The following is a 14,701-nucleotide window of genomic DNA, read 5'->3' on the forward strand; positions in this document are numbered from 1 at the left end:
TTGTCTAGTCCCTTATTTTAATGGAATTGCTTCAAGTTTGTATCCATTTAGTTTGATGTTGGCTACTGGTCGGCTGTATATTGCTTTTACTATGTTTAGTTACAGGCCTTGAATTCCTGAAATATCCAAGACTTTAACATGAAGGGATGCTAAATTTTGTCAAATGCTTTTTCAGCATCTAATGAAATGATCAGCCTGTTAATGTCAGGGCCAAGACTGGGGAGGATGGGTCCCTAGAGCCTGGCCTTGCTGGGGTAGGGGCGGGAGTGGGTTGGGATGGGGACAGGCCATGTTGGAGGCAAACTGGAGTCTGCTGCAGCGCTGGGGCACCAGTCTTAGGAGAGGAGCTGATTTTGACTCGGGGCCAGCTGGTGTAGGTGATATATGAGTATCAGATATTAGCAAGACACTTACAGAAGGAGACCCAAGCTCAACACAATAATTCTGAATTCACAAAAGAAAGATAGAAAACCATAGGTAAAATTGTAACATATTTCGAATTGCAAAGTGCAGCATTATAGTCCACACAGTCCCAAGAAGAGTTTAAACTGGAGGACCTGAAGAAGCTAGAACCAATCCTGAAGAATATTCTTACATACAATAAAGAATTCCCATTTGATGTTCAGCCTATCCCATTAAGAGGGATTTTAGCACCTGGTGAAGAAGAGAATTTGCAGTTTGAAGAAGATGAAGAAGGTGGTGCTAGAGCAGGACCTCCTGATTCTTTCTCTGCTAGAGTTCCTGGTACTTTATTGCCACGGTTGCCATCGGGACCAGGGATGACATTACTCACCATCAGGATTGAGAAAATTGGTTTGAAAGATGCGGGGCAGTTTATCGACCCCCTACATCACAGTCAGCGTGGAAGATTTGAATGGCGTAGATTTAACTCCCGTACAAGGTACTCCTGTGGCTTCAAGGAAAGAAGACACTTATGTTCACTTTAATGTGGACATTGAGCTCCAGAAACATGTTGAAAAGTTAACCAAAGATGCAGCCCTCTTCTTTGAATTCAAACATTGCAGGCCTAGAAAGAGGTTTACCAGCACCAAGTGTTTTGCTGTCATGGAGATGGATGAAATTCAACCTGGGCCAATTGTAATAGACCTATATGAGAAACCCACTGACTTTAAGAGAAAGAAATTGCTATTGTTGATCAAGAAACCACTTGATCTTCATCTATATCAAAGTTTGCACAAGGAATCATCCTGATACAAATAACCAAGAACTTGTGTGAATTTTACCACTCAGAACCCATCATAGCTCTGTGTAGCATAATCACCCTTCAACAGGCAGGAAGTGAGCCCTACCCATGCCAGCTGACCAAGCAAGTCTATTGCACAGCCGGACCCCAGAACAGAAGTTCAGCACGTCACTGGCCTATTGGATACAAGTTTATTGTAGATTTTGAAACATTTTTACTTTACTATTAATTGTGCAATGAATATTCTATTTTCTCATTGCCACTACTACCCTGTTTCCCAGATAGCACTGTTGTAGATGTGCCGAACTTCAGACAATGCAGCAATAAGGATGTGCTAGAGTTTACATCTCTGCTCACTTCTGCTCCAGTTTGCTCTTCTGGTTTAAATGCCATGCTGTGTGTTGAAGTTGGTAGAACTACTCTGAGAGGAACTGGACTAGTTACATTGCCTAGCAAAGTCTCCTTGGAAGAGACCTAACCTGGTACCATGGGTCTCCTGCATAGAAAGTGTGACCTGGCCAGATGAGAATCTCACATTGAGTGCTCCTCAGATGACTGGACTGATTTCCTGAAGAGAGCACATGTATAGTCAGGTGGATTATCTGTTCTTCTCAATTGTACTGCTAATTCTTTCTGGTAGTTCTAGGGTTAACATTGGAACCATCTCAGAATAACTATGGATTTTAAAATGTGTTAACAGTATCTTTTAAACTGTATCATTTAGGAACAGTTGAGTCAGATGTCAAGATGTTGCAGGATAGCTGCTGCTTTCCTGACCACCCATTGTGAGACTTTAAGACTCTGTACCTCTTCTTAGTATGTGAAGAGAAGAAGAAGAAGAAGAAGAAGAAGAAGAAGAAGAAGAAGAAGAAGAAGAAGAAGAAGAAGAAGAAGAAGAAGAAGAAGAAGAAGAAGAAGAAGAAGAAGGGAAGAAAGAAAAGAAAGAAAGAAAGAAAGAAAGAAAGAAAGAAAGAAAGAAAGAAAGAAAGAAAGAAAGAAAGAAAGGAAAAAAGGAAAGAAAGGAAGGAAGGAAGAAAGAAAGAAAGAAAGAAAGAAAGAAAGAAAGAAAGAAAGAAAGAAAGAAAATGATCATGTGATTTTTTTTTTGCATTTGTTTATGTAGTGGATTATGTTGATAGATTTCTGTATATTGAACCATCTCTGCATCCCTGTGATGAAGCCTACTTGATTGTGGTGTATGGGCATTTTGATGTGTTCTTGAATTCAGTTTGTGAGGATTTTATTGAGTATTTTTGCATCAATATGCATAAGGAAGATTGGTCTGAAGTTCTCTTTCTTTGTTGGGCCTTTGTGCTTTTGGTATAAGCATAATTGTGGCTTCTTAGAACGAATTGGGTAGTGGTCCTTCTGTTTCTATTTTGTGGAATAGTTTGAAGAGTATTGGGATTAGGTCATCTTTGAAGGTCTGATAGAATTCTGCACTAAACCCAACAGGTTCTGGGCTGTTTTAGATTGGGAGACTTTTAATTACTGCTTCTATTTCTTAAGGGTTATGGGACTGATTAGATAGTTTATCTGATCCTGATTTAACTTTGGTAGCTGGTATCTGTTTAGAAAATTGTCCATTTCACCCAGTTTTTCCAGTTTTGTTGAGTATAGCCTTTTGTAGTAGGATCACATGATTTTTAAAAAATTTTCTGTTTCTGTTGTTATGTCTCCCTTTTCATTTCTAATTTTATTGATTTGGGTAGTGTCTCTGTGCCCTCTGGTTAGTCTGGCTAAGGGTTTGTCTAGCTTGTTGATTTTCTCAAAGAATCAGCTCCTGGTTTGGTTGATTCTTTGTATAGTTCTTTTTGTTTCTACTTGGTTGATTTCAGCCCTGATTTTGATTATTTCCTGCTGTCTACTCCTCTTGGGTGTATTTGTTTCTTTTCGTTCTAGAGCTTTCGGGTGTTCTGTCAAGCTGCTAGTGTAAGCTCTCTTCAGTTTCTTTTTGGAGGCCCTCAGAGCTATGAGTTTTCCTCTTAGGAATGCTTTCATTGTGTCCCATAAGATTTGCATGGTGTGTCTTCATTTTCATTAAATTATAAAAATCTTTAATTTCTTTCTTTATTTCTTCTTTGACCAAGTTATCATTGAGTAGAGCGTTGTTCATCTTCCATGTGTGTTTTTTCAGTTATTTTTGTTGTTGTTGTTGGAATTTAAGACCAACCTTAATCCATGGTGATCTGATAGGGTGCATGAGATTATTTCAATCTTCTTTCATTTGTTGAGGCCTGTTTTGTGACCAATTACATGTCAACTTTGGAGAAGGTACCATGAGGTGCTGAGAAGAAGGTATATATATTTTTTTGCTTTAGGGTAAAATGTTCTATAAATATATGTTAGATCCATTTAGTTCATAACTTCTGTTAGTTTCACTGTGTCTCTGTATAGTTTGTGTTTCCATGATGTGTCCATTGTTGAGATTGGGGTGTTGTAGCCTCCCACTATTATTGTGTGGGGTATGGTGTGTGCTTTGAGCTTTAGTAAAGTTTCTTTTATGAATATGGGTGCCCATGCACTTGGAGCATAGGTGTTCAGAATTGAGAGTTCATCTTGGTAGATTTTTCCTTTGATGAGTATGAAGTGTCCTCCTTATCCTTTTTGATAGCTTATGGTTGAAATTTGTTTTTATTCAATATTAGAATGGCTAGTCCAGTTTGTTTCCTGGGACCATTTGCTCAGAAATTATTTTTTCCAGCCTTATACTCTGAGGTAGTATCTGTATTTGTCACTGAGGTGCATTTCCTGTATGCAGCAAAATGCTGAGTTCTGTTTATATAACCAGTCTGTATCTTTTGGGGTGAATTGAATCCACTGATGTTAAGAGATATTAAAGAAAAGTGATTGTTACTTCTTGTTATTTTTGTTGTTAGAGGTGGAATTAAGTTTCTGTGGCAGTCTTCTTTTGAGTTTGTTGAAAGATTTCTTTCTTGCTTTTTCTAGAGAATAGTTTCCCTCCTTGTGTTGGTGTTTTCCATCTATTATCCTTTGTAGGGCTGGATTTGTGGAAAGATACTGTGTAAATTGGTTGGTGTTGTCATGGAATATCTTGTTTTCTCTGTCTATGGTAATTGAGAGTTTTGCTGGGTATAGTAGCCTGTGCTGGCATTTATGTTCTCTTAGGGTCTGTATGACATGTGCCCAGGATCTTCTAGCTTTCATAATCTCTGGTGAGAAGTCTTGTGTAGTTCTGATAGGTCTGCCTTTATGTTTTACTTGACCTTTCCTCCTTACTGCTTTTAACATTCTTTCTTTGCTTAGTGCATTTGGTCTTTTGATTTTTATGTGACAGAAGTCTATTTAGAGTTCTGTAGGCTTCGTGTATGTTCATGGGCATCTCTTTAGTTTAGGGAAGTTTTCTTCTGTAATTTTGTTGAAGATATTTCCTGTTCCTTTAAGTTGTGAATTTTTGCTCTCTTCTATACCTATAATTCTTAGGTTTGGTCTTCTCATTGTTACCTGGATTTATTGGATGTTTTGGGTTAGGACTTTTTCCATTTTGCATTTTCTTTGACTGTTGTGTCAATGTTTTCTATGGTATCTTCTGCCCATGAGAGTCTCTCTTCTATCTCTTGTATTCTGTTGGTGATGCTTGCGTCTATGACTCCTGATCTCTCTCCTAGGTTTTCTAACTCTAGAGTTATCTTCCTTTGTGTTTTTCTTATTATTTCTATTTTTAGAATTTCGATGGTTTTATTCATTTCCTTTGCCTGTTTGATTGTGTTTCCTGAAATTCTTTAAGGGATTTTTGTGTTTCCTCTTTGAGGGCTACTACCTGTTTACCTGTCTTCTCCTGTATTTCTTTAATGGAGTTGTTTATGTTCATCTTAAAATCCTCAATCATTGTCAAAAGAAGTGATTTTATATCCAAATCTTGCTTTTCCAGTGTGATGGTATATCCAGGACTTGCTATGGTGGGACAATTGGGTTCTGATGATGCCAAGTAACCTTGGTTTCTGTTGCTTATGTTCTTACCCCTGCCTTCCTGCATTTGATTATCTAGTGATACCTGTCCTTGCTATAATCTGACTGAAGCCTGTCCTTTCTGTGATCCTGGTTGCATCAGAACTCCTCAGAGTCAAGCTGTCTCTGTGATCCTGTGATTTATGGCTCTTGTGATCCTGAGATCCTGGATGTATCAGAGATCCCGGGAGCCAAGCTGCCTCTGGGACCTTGAGATCCTGTTGTGACGAAGCTCCTGGGATCCTGGAATCCTCTGATCCTTTTGTGAACCTGGGCATGTTAGAGCACCTGGGAGTGGAGCCTCCTCTGGGTGTTATGGAACTGGTTGCAGAGTTTGTCTCCAAGGTAAATTGGCACCTGTTACATATTTTTGTTCCCTGACCATTCATTTATGTTTCCTTGTGACTTATACAGCTTTCTTAAAACACTACCTTGATTCTTTAGACCTTATTAAATTAATTATTTGTATTGTTATGTCTTCATTTCCTTGAGATTAGAAAACAGAAAATTTTTATTTCTGTTTGGTTGGATAACATTTTCTAATTCCTCTTTTTGTCTCTTTGTCTGAGGAAGTAACCACATTTGGCTTTTGTTCCATGAGTGTCAGAGAATTCACACCCAATTCTTTTTGCTTGATCTACAAACATTGAACTGACTGTGTGAGCCTCCCAGGCCATTTTTCATTCTTATTGAACTAGACTTATTTGACATTGATATTTTATTTTCAAATCTCAAGCTTTTTCTGCAAATGGCAAATATATTTGAATGAAGTTGAATGAGAATTAGGTCATAATTTACATACTTGATCACAATGAGCCTATAGATGAGCGGCTGTCTCATTTCGAGTTTGTGATATACTTTGTTTGCTATTTTACTGTGGTTTACCTTTTGTAGAATATTCTTTCAAAAATAAAGTCCTTCTTTAATTTGATAAAAACTTATTTTTCTAAGTAGAGGTGGAGAAGGAGAAACAATTCAAAGGAAAATAATTAATATAGATTATAAAAACCAAAGTAGGATATGTATGGCAGAACATTTAAACTATGATCTAGTTAAAACACGTGTCTATAGAAAGAAATATACCAGAAATGATGGTACATATTGAACTCATTATTAAGTTCTAATTTGCCACAATAGAATGAAGTGACCATTAAATAAAATTGTGAAATATCCCACGTCGTCAGCATTCTGACAACCTTCTCTGAACTCAGTTCTCATGAGACATCTTTGTTTTCCTTTCTGCATGTGGAACTCATTGTGACTTTGTAGGAAGTGAACACTGTCATGTAAATCTTTATTTCCCAAGCACCAAATATGTGCAATGTGTGCTCCTTTGTTATGTGTGAACAAGGAAGGAAACGATGCTTCATTCTTGATAAATGAAATAAATTCAAAAGTTTCTCCATAGCAATGAGCATTGGTCCCTTGAGAACTGGCTCAATAAGATATGTTTAGTGATAAATTGGAGAAGATAAATTCTAACAAAATCTTAACAGAGGAGATTGTTGGCCTTGAAAGTTTTCCCATTTTCACATTCACACAACCCAGAAAATGCCTTATCTAACATCTTCGTTGTGTCACTTTGGGACATTGAAAGAGTGTCGTCTAAATGGTCTTATGAAAGCTCAAACATGCTACAAAATAAAAAGAATATTTGGACAGTACTTCTGAAAATAAATCACAAGAATTTTCTAAAAATTTTCTTACTCCTTGGGATATTTTTCTATACCTGGAAGATCCACTCAAACATGAAAGTTGCCTTTTCTTTCTTTTTTTTTTTTAATATTTTTATTACATATTTTCCTCAATTACATTTCCAATGCTATCCCAAAAGTCCCCCATAGCGCCCCCCACTTCCCTACCCACCCATTCCCATTCTTTTGACCCTGGCATTCCCCTATATTGGGGCATGTAAAGTTTGCAAGTCCAATGGGCCTCTCTTTCCATTGATGGCCGACTAGGCCATCTTTCGATACATATGCAGCTAGAGACAAGAGCTCCGGGGTTCTGGATAGTACATCATGTTGTTCCAACAATAGGGTTGTAGATCCCTTTAGCTCCTTGGGTAGAAAGTTGCCTTTTCATATGTGCAAAAGGACATGTTTAGCAAGTGAGAAGATAGGATACAAAGTTAAAATTTAAGAAGAAAAGGTAGTTCCAATCCCATAGTTTCTGTAATTTATAAAAAAGAGGTTAATATAGGACATACTAACAAGACCAATATGGAATGAATAGAAACTGTCAGAGTCTGTCAAGCTTATGAATTTGCCATAGTCTCATACCCCCATCAAAGAAAGTTGAAGGCATCAAGTGCAGCTGAGTATGCTTATAGTTACATGCTTATAGATCTGGGTGTGTCTTACTGAAATCTACTCTAGGTGCTCTCAAATGCATCTGTTTGAAACATGAAATTCAGTAATATTTGTTGAACACTTACTATTTGGAAAGCACTTGAAAGTTTTGAGAGAAATTAAAACGATGGAAAATATTTTCATCAAGTTTTGAAGGATAAAATTAAGTAAATTACTATTGGAGATACAAGAGACATTATACTATACATGTTTATTAAATATTAAAATATTTCCCATGAATGTAAATAAAGAAAATATCTAATAAAAATGTAAATAGAGAAAATATCTAATAAAAAAGAAATGTAAATAAAGAAAATATCTAATAAAAAATAAAAAATAAAATAAAATAAAATATTTCCCTTGAATACATATTCAAGAATAAGTTCCAAATGAGCTGTCATATTTTAAAATGCATACTTCCATCTCCATTGTAAGCTATAATTCTTAATGCATAGTAGATACTCCACAAATATTTCAAATTTAAAGAATGAATTATTGAGTGATAAAGGGGAAACAGAAATGAATTTAAAAGGATTAGAAATAATTTTATGGGACTGGTGAGATAGCTCAGCGGGTAAGAGCACTGACTGCTCTTCCAAAGGTCCTGAGTTCAAATCCCAGCAACCACATGCTAGCTCACAACCATCTGCAATGAGATCCGGTGCCCTTTTCTGGTGTGTCTGAAGACAGCTACAGTGTACTTACATATAACAATAAATAAATCTTTAAAAAAAAAAAAAGAGCCGGGTGGTGGTGGCACATACCTTTAATCCCAGCACTTGGGAGGCAGAGGCAGGCGGATTTCTGAGTTTGAGGCCAGCCTGGTCTACAAAGTGAGTTCCAGGATAGCCAGAGCTATGCAGAGAAACCCTGTCTCAAAAAAACCAAAAAAAAAAAAAAAATGAAAGGATTATAAAGTTATATAGTAAATGTGGAAGAATAAACATTTCCGTCCAAGAGAATAGTATCAAACATGGGAAAATGAATTTAAAGTGAATATGAGGTCTTTAAAATTCATATTTAATTCAGTTTGTAGATAAACTGTAAGCCCTATTGAATGTTGTTTAATCATATTCTGTAATAGTAAGAGTTAAAGCAGCATTATAATCATAATAGTATTTCATGAGCATGATACTTTGTATATACATGAATCTTAAATAAACTCTCTATATAGTAATAGTCACAATGCTCAATTCCCTCATATAAAATGATGCCATGTTTGCATATATCCTATGTACAGTCTTCTATATACTTCAAATCTGTAATACGATGTGTACTCTATGCAAAGAGTTATTATATTGTCTCAAAAACTATGACAAGAGAAATCCCTCTCTATGTGTTCTAAAAAAGTGTAACCACTGAAGTCCTAACTACATAGTACATGCCACAATAACTAACATTAAAAATAACAAATACTTTTGATCCATAGTTGCTTGAATTCCTGTCTGTACAACCTTTAGATATAAAGAGCTGACCATACCATACACTGTATTTTACATGCCCTTGTTAGCAATCAATGAAGGCATCAACCCTCAGAGCTACTCCAGTGGAACCAACTAATTTCCTTAACTGATAACCAATCTCACACATTATCCTGTAACTATATAGTTAACTCCTCCATGGAATCTTTAAGGACTGTCTTAACTGTGGGCTGAATGCCACTGAACCAAGTGTATCTGAGGTCACTGGTGTTGGTAGAAACTGGTTTTTTTTTTCTGTTCTATTCAATGTTAATTCCACAAACACAGGACTTCCCTCAGAGAGACACTTAGCAGCCTTGCTTTGTAAGCACTTTGGACTTTATGAAGACTCTTTCCTCTGTGCAGATGTAAAATGAAGACAATATCATGAAACCAACTTCATTTCTATGATTCTATGTTCGATTTTCCTCTTGGGAAACCAAGACTTCAGCTCAGGAAGAAAAATGTCCTTGTAATCCAAGGACAGGATGACCTCAAATGTGGGATGATTTTGCAACATCCTCGGCACAAAATCTCTGGCTTTGGTATTCCTTTGTCTTCTTTGGACATACCAGTAATACCTTGATGGTTATGCATTCTGTCTGAGTTTTGTCCTGCCTTTGTTTCTGTGGAGGGGGCAGGTGGGGTTTCTGCTAATGACTAGCTTATAATATTTTGTGAGCTGATTTGAAACAAAACTGTTAATGTCAAGATTTCTCTTCAAATGGTGAACTACTTGTACTTTAAATTCATTTTTTAGGTTATCTATGGTTGTTTAACTTTGGTATGTAAGTTAACATGAAAATAAGCACTATGAAGAATAAAGCTAGACAATCTAGCCAATTGTTTAAAACCAGATGCATTTAGATTATTAAAATCAAATAGTTATGATTGATAATATAGACAAAATCATATAAAAGCCTCCTCAAAACTTACTCCAATATAAATAAGTTATGTTCATTTTGATCACTAATCTTGCAAAGTGGACATTTTTTGTTTTTATGTAGAGTTAGTAATATTTCCCACTAATCCAAAGAGTAAAATCAGAAAGCATTAAAGATAAAAATGACAATCTTTCCTCACATATCATCACTGATATATATTTTGTCTTCCCAAATAACACTAATGTGTATTTTTCTCCTTAGTGAAACATTTACACTCATTTATAAAAGAAAATACCTACTTCTCAACTTTTTGCTCTGATATTTGTTCTGCAATGTTGGCAATTTGTTAACTTTAAGATAATGTTTTCCCTAACATTCTCCCCTAAGATAGGATTCAGTCTCTAGTTATATATTGATTTAAATTGTGTGTCCTCATTTAATCATAAATTGTCCTCATTTAATCTACAGCTCATATAAGGGTGTCCAGTTATGACTGGTGTGAGCTCATGAATGCAATAGCCATATCCTGACCAGAAGACAGCATCTCACAGTGCTATATTCTATCTTACAGCTCTTATATTTGGTCTACTTCCTCTTTCACCATGCTTCCTGTCGTGTGTGTGTGTGTGTGTGTGTGTGTGTGTGTGTGTGTGTGTGTGTGTGTGTGTGTTTGACAGATACCATTATAGGCTCATTCAGTCTCTTAGTCCTAGCACTTTAACCCATTATGCACCTCTGCAAGGGCTGTCCCCTGCAAAGAGAAGTTTCTGTGATCAAAGGTCAGAACAGCTAAGGTCTATTGGTACTATCTTAGTTATGGTTTCTAGTTATGTGATGAAGCACCATGCCTGGATCCAAGTTGTGGAGGAAAAAGTTTATTTGCCTTACACTTATGCATCATAGTTCATCAGTAAAGGAAGTCAGGACAGGAACTCACAGCAGGCAGGAACCTGGAGGCAGAAGGCCATAGATGTGCAGTGCTTACTCGCTTGCTCCTCATGACTTGCTCAGTCTGCTTTCTTGTAGAACCCAGGACCATCACCAGACCAAGGACAGAACCACCTAAAGCTGGCTGACTATCACTAATTAAGAAAATGTCCTAAATCCAGAGCTTAGAGAGGCCTTTTCTCATTTGAGGTTCTCTTCTTTAAGATAACACTACCTTGTGCCAAGTTGACATAAAACTAGTTAGTACAGGTATAAACCTAAGGCATTTTGGAATCGTTTATGAAGTGCTGGGTGGAAGCTTACCATTTCACAACCCAATTAAAAAATAAAGTTGGAGAGCTAGTAGAATACATGTGATCTGGAAGAAGGGAAATAATGGGTGTTGAAGTCACTGAGGAGGGGATTGTGGTGGCAGAGGGAGCAGTGCGTGGGTTAAGGGGAATACATATTTTAGAGGTATATGTATATTTTGTGTATCTGAAACACTTTATAAAGTTTGAGAAATGAACTCAAATATACAGGAATATTGTTTAAACACATAGGGGAGGGGGCTGAACTGGTACAAACACAGACCGGAAGCAGAGTTACAAGCAGGTTAGTGAGTACAAGAAACAGTGGGACAGGAGTTAAGAACCCCTTCAAACACTTGGCGTGTGCTAAAGTCCCTGCTTAACATCTGGGGACTGCTGGGTTGGGTTGTTTAAATTAACAAAGCCTATGTCAGAGGAAAGCACTATCACACAGCAAACATTGCTGAGCAGGTGTTAAAATTCTGCATGAACATATGTGAGTTCCCCACTGTTTTTGCAGCTTTCTGTTTTAGTTGACTTATTACCTCTATGAATTCAAAACTGTGAATGAAAGTGATAGAGCAAGGGATAGAGAGTGCACTCTCAAGCTCCTGGGTCTGTTTCCTGGGCTGTGGCTGAGGAGGGAGTAGTTAACTCTCCAGCAAAGGGCTCCTCTCTCCCCTACACAGTTATTATCAAGAGTTTTTAGGGGAAGACAGTTTGTACCTTTCTTATAAAAACAATAAAATCTGATTTTCTTTTTTAAATATGGTTTTCTGACTCATAATATAGTGGTGAAATAGAGTGGAAATTCTCCCTTATTTTTCTATTGCTCTTTTGCTACCAACTGCCCATGACAGTTTCATCAACTGTAGACCTTTGCACTTGTACTTGGCTTACATGAACTACTTGCTACAAAACAATCTTTATTTGTTTTCACATTCTTATACACAGCTCTTATGACTCTTGTTCATGTGTACTTCAATCTCTCTTTGTGAGTGTTTACTGAGGGGTGTTGAAAATACATAATTTTAATACCTTACTTTTTAAACTTAGCACACCATAAGCATATGTGTGAATTTTAAAGGAGTGCTCATGTTGTATTGATCAAACATGGCCAGAGAAGCTCTCCCAGCTTCAGTCACACCAAATCCCCCCCTTGTCTGTCCTTGAAAAGGGAAGATTTAAATTCTTCTGAAATGTTTCCAAGGGCTGAGACAACGCCACTGTGTGCTGATGGGTGGTTTTGTTCTTCTTCTATCTCTCTCAGTTAAATAAGAAATCAGATTCAGAGCCAAGTTCAAGGCATTCATTGCTTGGTGTGTAGCTGTTGCTTTGTCAGCTTTGGAAGCACCTCCCCCATTTTGGTGTGGGACAGTGGGCACTGTACGGAGCTCAGAAGAGAGCAGGTCCTTGCTGACAGCTCCCTCTGGTCCACTCTCATTGCCAAGTCCGTCTGTGCTCCTTTTGAGTCAGAACAAGGACTATGGTGCAGCTGCTTGCACTGTTGTATCAGATCTGAAGGGAGGGCACCATAGTGATGGGAGGTGGCTGCCAGAGAACCTGCAGGGTGAAATCCCTGTATGAAAGGACAGGAAAGTGACAGTAACAAGTGAGTGCCCAAATACTCATTAGGTAGAAAGCGGAGTGTGCTGCAGATCAATGTAAAGAGAGAGATAGAATGTAGATTAGTTACCTCCGAGTGACTAGACAAATGGTATTAAATCAACCAGTAATTACTATTACTTTCATCACATTCTGTGGGGAATTGGGGAGAAGACGTCGAGGAGGGATATCAGAGAGCTGAGTACAGATCTGTATGCAAGGTCCAACTGTAAGATTTGGATGAAAAATTTAGCAAAGTTCTTTGCTTTTCGGTGACTCTGTGACCAATTTATAAATTATGAAGGAAAAGTTTATTTTAGAATGAAGTGAGAAGTTAAGGAAAGGGTGTAAGGCTGAAAACAAGGCTTGCTTCCAGGCCTGAAGACTCCATACCAATCCCTAGAATTCCCGTGGGAGAAGAACCAATTCAGTAAGTTGTCTCAAGACCTCCACAGGAAACCCATATGAACATGTGTGCACATATACATGTATTTGTGTATGCACACATGTGAATATACACATAAATGTAAGGTAAATAAATGATAAAAAAAATGTAAAGCATTGCAAGGATAATGAACAAACACCTCTTCCAGGATGATAAGAAAAAGAAAATGAAGAGAGAAGTATTTTGATTGACAGATCACCAATCCATAATTGTGACCTTTCACAATTGTCATATTGGAAGAAAAGCTGATCTCCATATGTTTTAGTGTTATTGTATGATAAGATTCCTGAGTCACACAGTTGGGAGTTTTCTGTAAGCCCCACATAGTTATCTGAAAAGTAAATGAGGAAAAATGATCTATCTTTATTAGTTGCTTGCTTGTTGCTACAAAGAAATATTCTAGCAAAAGCAACTTCTCTTAGTTACAGTTTCTATTGTGCTTAAACACCACAGCCAAAGCCCCTTGGGAAGGAAAGGACTTATTTCATTCTACAACTGTAAGGTTTTACTCTATCACTGAGGCAAGTCAGGACAAGAACTCAGAGTAGGAATCTGGAGGCAGGGAGTGAAGCAGGAGCCATGGAGAAAGACTGCTAACTGGTTTGCTACTCACTTTTCTCACTTTGCATTCTTATACATTCATATTCCGGTGGTTTCATTTACATCTAGGCTGGGTCTCCCCTATATGGTATTCCCTCAAAAGTAATATCCAGGGGCAACCATCCAAGATTATTCCCAGTATTTGTACCTGGAGGCTTGACTCCTGAGGATGCCAGATCCTGAGAAGTTTCCAATATTAAACCATCATACTCTTGTGCTGGATAAATGCATTGCTATTATTAATATCAACTTAAGTCACAATTTTACCTCTGATTATTTCTAATGATCAAAGAATTTTGTGCTCAGAACAAAACCTGGGAAATAATTAAAACTATAAAAATGCAAAGAAAAATATCTACTATATGTCTAACCAATATCTGGAACATTTTTCCAAGAGTTTAATTAATTTATTTTTTAGAGTAGTTTAATTCATAGTGTGGGTTTAATTTTTTCTTTTGATTCTTACTTGATTTTTATTTATTCTTTTGAAATGTAAATTTTTATTTTATCATATATTTTCTGTATTTACATTTCAAATGTTATCCCCTTTCCAGGTTTCCTCTCAAGAAACACCCTATCCAATCCCACCTATCCCTGCTTCTATGAGTGTGATCCCCTACCCACCCACCAATGCCCACCTCCCCACCCTGGCATTCCCCTACACTGGAGTATCAGACCTTCACAGGACCAAGGTCCTCTCTTCCATTGATGTCCTACAAGATCATCCTCTGATACATATGTGGCTAGAGCCATGGGTCACTCCATGTGTACTCTTTGGTTGGTGGTTTAGTCCCTGGCAGCTTTGGTGGCAGGGGGGGCTGGTTGGTTGATATTGTTGTTCTTTCTATGGAGTTGCAAACCCATTCAACTCCTTCAGTTCTTTCTCTAACTCCTCCATTGGGTACCCTGTGCTCACTCCAATGGTTGGCTGCAAGCATCTACTTC

General features: G+C 37.4%; 1 pseudogene; it reads left to right on the forward strand.

Moving 5' to 3' along the window:
• The first annotated feature begins 289 nt into the window (after positions 1-289).
• LOC110306347 (axin interactor, dorsalization-associated protein pseudogene) lies at positions 290-1,212 on the forward strand (annotated as a pseudogene).
• The last annotated feature ends 13,489 nt before the right edge of the window (positions 1,213-14,701 follow it).

This window comes from Mus caroli, unplaced genomic scaffold (genome assembly GCF_978045245.1).
Source record: "Mus caroli unplaced genomic scaffold, Mus_caroli_1 scaffold_13, whole genome shotgun sequence".
Taxonomy (NCBI): domain Eukaryota; kingdom Metazoa; phylum Chordata; class Mammalia; order Rodentia; family Muridae; genus Mus; species Mus caroli.